General features: G+C 37.9%; 1 pseudogene; it reads left to right on the top strand.

Annotated features, from left to right (window-relative positions):
- Positions 1 to 1,281: 1,281 nt before the first annotated feature.
- Positions 1,282 to 6,302, top strand: LOC119367068 (annotated as a pseudogene).
- The last annotated feature ends 242 nt before the right edge of the window (positions 6,303 to 6,544 follow it).

Here is a 6,544-nt window from a genome sequence, read left to right as displayed (position 1 = left end):
AGATGTTTGCATGCTATTTATGGATGAATTATGCTATTCTCTATAATTACTTTGATATTGCGGGCTTAGTTTAGTTAAGCAGATGAAATATCATTGGTTTTATGTAAATTATATCCGAGCTTTGCTTAATTCTGTCGTGTTTGATGTAGTTCATCCGGTTTATTCAAATGCGGTTTGAAATGATTGTGAGCGGTTGAATGGCCGACTTTTACATCACTACTCACGGATTGCTCCCAACCAATTCGCGGATGGATATAATGTTTGATATGGACGTCGGCGTTGAAGATGGTATATCAATTAAAAATACACCAGAGTGATGGTGCAAAGGCATGTTTGAATCACGCCACCGCAGATCTGCAAGTGGTCAGTGCATTAAATTCTGTCATTAGCTGACGGACATTTTTTTAGGCTGGCCATAGTGGGGTAATATAAGAAGTATCATGCACTTGGAACTCGTAAATATGTTTATGTGACAGACAATTAAAGAAAAGAGAGGGTTATAATAACATAGATAAATACTGTATCATAATAATTATTATACTATTATGTGTCATGCATAGCAATAAATGAGACCACTTAGACTTCCCACAGTGGGAGTAACATAGGTAGTAACATCATACATATCTAAATAAAATAGATGATGTGGCAAACAATAAATGAAGAAAGAGAGGTATGTGATAACATAGCTAGTTACTACTAGTATAAGTAACATCACATATATCAAGACAAGATAAGCTTACAGCCTAATAAATAAATTGTTGCATGTTACCACACATATGTTACTCCCCACTATAGAGGTAGTAACAGAAAGTAGTAACATGGTCATGCTACTACTCTATGTTACTACTCATGGTGGCTAGTCTTATAATACTACGCACTATGAATGTTGTAATAATACACTAATATCATATAGCATATGATACTCCCACTAGGACCAGCCTTGGCATCGGCGCTTTCCGGACGAGCCGGTCAAGGAACCATTCGCATTTTCTGAGTCGGAAGATATAATCGTGGTCGAGTTGCATGGTACTTTTTCTGTTTTATATAATTGTAGTACTAAACCATCGACAACCAATATGAAACGGAGAAAGTACACTCTATTCTGACCGTTCGTTCGCATCGTGATATGTGCGCAAGGAATCATCACATGCCCACCTTCTGTCCGCCCCAGCGTCATTAGCAGGAGTTGACATTACATTTCAGTTAACAATCTGCTATATAATAGCCTGATCGATGGCTTGATTAGGGAGACCCGTAGTGGAGAACTAGGTAGCTACTCCGATGGAGGCGGAGGCAGCGTGTGGTAGCGCCGGCGGGTGGTCGAAGGTGGGGACATCGCTTCCCGTCACGAGCGTGCAGGCTCTGGTGGCGTCCGCCGGCGAGCTGACAGTTATATCCAGCCGGACATCGACGCGCATGCTGTTCTCCCCGAGCTGTCCGACGAGGTTCCGGTGATCGACATCAGCAAGCTCTTGAGCGCCGAGTCCGCTGAAGCAGAAACCGCCAAGCTCAGATTTGCCTGCGCGGAGTGGGGCTTCTTTCAGGTACTTGAGGCCAATATTAACGAACCAGTACAATTTATATTTCTTCATTCATATCCGTGGCGCAACCTGGAGAAATTTGGGATCTGGGTCTTTACCTTCGACCGTTGAGATAGTTTTGTTGTTGTTGTTGATTAGGATAGTTGAGATAGTTGAAGCACGACGGACATTACGAGTAAACAAATAAATTTGTTCAGCCGGCTTGTGTCTTTTTACCAGCTAGGACAATGCCCGTGCGTTGCAACGGGATATAAATATTATAGTGTGTTAACTCGTGATTTATTTGCCCATATTACTGTGATTGTCTAAATAAATGTTTATCAAATATGTCCGTGATTTACCCTATAGTTTGATGATAAATTTGATAAGTAAATTAAGGTGCAATTGATGCAAAAGTAAGTAAATCAATGTGATTGAGCGGCGTACTGGGAACCTGTGGTCAAATATGGCATGGTGAAAAAAAAACCAGCTGACGATGGGGACATGGTGGAGGGGGGAACCGGTAGACGAAAAGTTCTGCCTAGCAGGAAAAGGAACGCTACTTATTTTTTCAGTAGTATATAGAGATTTATTCTAAACTTGATCTCTAACCTTGCCCTCCTCAGAAAATATTGTCAGACTTAAGAAATTGTAATGTCTATAATGTTGTAGCCATTGAGATTGATTCAAGACTCGTTTATAATATCTATTACTTCAAAAGGTCTTACAAATTCTTAAATCCGACAAATTTTAAATTTTTTGAGGATGATTGATCCTATATAAACCTGATCATTGGTTATTTATGGTTTCACTTTCTATATTTATTATTCTCAACTTAATATTCCAAATATTTTCAGCAACTTTTTTAGAATATTTCTTTTAAAAAATGTCAGTTCATATAGTTTTTTTTTGAATTCTTAGATTTATTCACATCTTCCAATTTTATTACTTTCTTCCCTAGAATGCTTTTCCTGGTATTTTTTCATAATTTATCATACTTTTGTGCAACTCGGTCATCACATGGGGGAAATAATCGCAACTACATTTGTCATATTGCTCCGATTGTTGTTAGGGACCAGATTAGTCACTTTCAAAAGTATAAGGTCAAAGATATCTAGTATTAGAGTTCAAAGACAAAATCCGGAATTAGTCTAGAGAGGAAAACAATACTTTTCTCTAAATATTAATTTGTAGATTCATTCATTCCATCCCTTGAAAATTTGTTTGATAAAGCATTATTGTTTGTCCAACTATTGAGCTTTCAGGTTGTAAATCATGGAATACCGGATGAAGTCATAATGGGTATAAAGCAGGACATTCAAAATTTCTTTCAACTCCCCCTCGAAGTTAAGAATAAATATGCTCAACGCCTAGGGGATCTTCAAGGGTATGGCCAAGTGTTTTTTGTCTCTGATGATCAAAAGCTAGAATGGGGTGACAGGTTTGCCCTTTTCATTCAACCAACCCAAGCTCGTGATATGAGTTACTGGCCAAGTCAACCTCATACTTTCAGGTTAGACTTTGTATGCATGGGATATCTAAATGTATAAGAAAGGAGAAGGAAAACCCCTGCATTATATTCTAAGCACTAGATTAAGCAAATATATTAATTTGGCAAAGACGCTTAAGTTGATTCAAGATTCAATACTTAAAACTTAGAAGATTGACTTGGTTTTTTTTTTTTGCGATTGAAGAAGATTGACTCGGTTGCATGTGATCTTTTGGTAAACGGATTGACCATGTCAAGTTTTGAACTAAGAACTTGCTTTCACCGCTATAGTGTGCCATATTTGTGGGTGTGGTCTTTGAAGCATCATTTTGACATTTATTCATCTTCTTGTGCATATGAAACATCTGGTGTGTGTTTACAAAGTGCATTACCATTTTAATATACACTCATAGGCCAAAGAGAAGAGTACCAAACATTTATGTTGGCCTTATCATTTCATTCGTTTCCAATGTTACACATCTCTCAAATTAAACTACTATGATTTAGCTTTTACGTTTATGCATAGGTATAGATATGACACCAGCCTCACCAAACTAAATTAACCTCACAACAACCTAGAAAAGATTGTTGCCTTTATTGTTAATGTTCTGCCTATCCCTAGACAATTTGGTTGAATATTGTTCGTTATGAAACTTAGCAGTAGCAAAGTTTACTAAAATCCGCCATAGGAACTAATGAATATTAAGTTTTCTATGAAAACAAATTGATATCAAGTCTTCTGGGTAAAATTTCAGCATGAGTATCTAGCAACGGAGTTTTTATGGTTCATGGTAATGACCAACAAAGGGCCGAGTAGGGGACTATACAAGCAATGAATTTTTTATTGGGCTTGTTATTTGTACTTGGTACAAAAACAAGCTAGGTCTGGTCATGTAAAATCCAACGTATTTCAATATCTACCAAAGCCCATCATTAACAGAGAAACTTTATTATTTTTATGATCCCAGGAATTGTATTGAACAATACTCTTCAGAGGTGATGAAATTCACGCATTCTCTTGCCATCTTGATTGCAAAAACACTAGATGTTGATCCTGAATTGGTGGCAGACAAACATGCGTCTCAATTTCTCAGGATGAACTACTACCCTCCATGCACGTCAACCCCAGAAAAGGTTCTAGGCTTGTCACCGCATTCCGATGGATCTTTTCTCACTATTCTGCTAGAAGTTAATTCAGTTCAAGGCTTACAAATTAGAAGGCATAGTGCATGGATTCCCGTGAAACCACATTGTGATGCACTATTGGTGAATGTGGGCGACCTTCTTGAGTTATGCTTCTAAAGACATATTAAGCTAGTTGTATAGCATGTGAAACTAAATGGTATAAAAATTAGTAAAAACTTTGCAATCCTTATTTGTGTTTGGGGTGGGAGAGATCCGCAACTTCATAACTTACTATCTCCTTTATGAAACTCTAACACACACATGTGCTTACACGCTCATACACCCATCCATCCGTCACCAAATGAAAGTGTGTATGTCCGACATGTCATCTTGTGTTAAATAGCTCTGCTACTTGGGTTTGTAAAAGCACTTCTCAATTGATGTATCACATATTAAATCATTAAATTTACCAGGTCATATACTGGTCTAGAAAAAATAAGCAGGATTTTTGCTTAGGGTTGTTTCTAAATGTTTTGGGAGTTTGAGGGCTGAAAAGGTACATTGTCCACCTAAGCAAACACGCAAGTCAACGAGCCCCCTTTGTAGCCCTCACACTACATCTAGAAAACTTAGTTGAGAAAGCTCATTCTTAGTCAAAGGAAAGACTCATTGTTTTCTCTTTGTACAAGGTACTAGGTTACTTTTGTTCCTATTCTATGGTTCTCAATAGGATTATCTTGTAATAAATGAAAATTAGCTTGTTAATATTCAATTTACAATAGGATTATGTTGCAATAAACGAAAATTAGCTTGTTAATTTTCAATATTTTTCCTGCTATCCTCTAGTTTTTCTGTAAATTCTTTATCAAATAAGACAAAAAAATTAAGTCCTTACAAGCGATGTCATCTTTTTCGGGGGTTGGACGGTACACTCTAGACAAAGCAATAGCTGATGGTGTATATATTACGTTTCCCTAGAAAATGTCATGTGTAGTCTCAAACTTCTTCTTCTTCTAAGCCTTTTGTCCCAAACAAGTTGGGGTAGGCTAGATGAAACCCTTTCACGAGGACTTCCCAGGAGGTCACCCATCCTAGTACTACTCTCGCCCAAATAGGTTTCATACCCAAAGGACTGGCTAGTTTTTACGTTGGCTCGCCAAGCCTATCACAACCCTTATATATGAAACCCTTTCACGAGGACTTCCCAAGAGTTCACCCGTCCTAGTACTACTCTCGCTCAAATGGGTCTCATACCCATGGGACTGGCTAGTTTTTACGTTGGCTCGCCAAGCCTATCACAACCCTCCTCCTTTAACCAGGCTTGGGACCGGCTATGCCTAAAAGACATAGGCAGAGTTCATGTGTAGTCTCAAACTACTTCCAATTTTATATGACTCGGAACCGGTAATTGCCTTTGGCTCCTAGGTGCATATGCACCCATTGTCGAAATACACATTTCGAGAAGTTGAAAATTTCGGAACAAAAATCCCGCGTGTATATCCGGATATTTTATGTGCGTGCACAAGGTTTTCGTGAAAAACGACGTTTTGTGTGGCTTGTGTAAAAAAGACAATTTCTGATGCTTCATTATAACTATTCACGAGGCATTTCTTTATCTTTTTTACACAAGCCACAAAAAACGTCGTTTTTCACCGAAACCTTGTGAACGCACATAAAATGTCAGTATATACACGTGGGATTTTTGTTCTGAATTTTTCAACTTTTCGAAATGTGTATTTCGACAATGGGTACATATGCACCTAGAAGCCAAAACACCGCTCTCGGAACACTGGGAAACTACTATTTTCAAGGATATAGACGAGAAACTTGATATCTGTTGAATCCAATCTATTTATTATTTATAGATTATGACAAATGGGAAGTACAAGAGCATTGAGCACAAGGTCACCATCAATGCCCACAAGGAGCGACTATCCATATCAGCATTTCAAATCCCAAACTATGATGGAATTATTTCACCAATTTTAGAAACTGCAGAAGAGAAGATATTATACAAGACAATGAAAGTAGGAGAGTACTTAAGACTTTATTTCTCAAACAAACTAGAAGGAAAGAGAGCCCTGGATTATGCGAAGTTATCCGAAATTTAATGATTTTCTACTGAACTTTGTCGTTCTAGATAAACACTCTTAAATTAATATGTGATAAATGCTTCATTGTAATGGATATATATTTCTCACCAGGACCAATGGGCGAGACGTTTGTCACTTTATATGAACCTTTGCATTTATTTTCAGATATACGTGTGATGAAATTCTTCATCGGGTACACTTGTAATACTCGAAAGACGAATATAGACTTATTTCAAATATCTTTTGCAAACCGTCCCATCAAGAAAGGTGGTGCCCCAGCCCAGATCTGGGCCCTTTTGGGCCCCATCTGGGTTTGG

The sequence above is a fragment of the Triticum dicoccoides genome, chromosome 2B, assembly GCF_002162155.2.
Source record: "Triticum dicoccoides isolate Atlit2015 ecotype Zavitan chromosome 2B, WEW_v2.0, whole genome shotgun sequence".
NCBI lineage: Eukaryota > Viridiplantae > Streptophyta > Magnoliopsida > Poales > Poaceae > Triticum > Triticum dicoccoides.
Note: the sequence above shows the minus strand (reverse complement) of the source record. Positions and strands in the feature narration are given on the sequence as shown.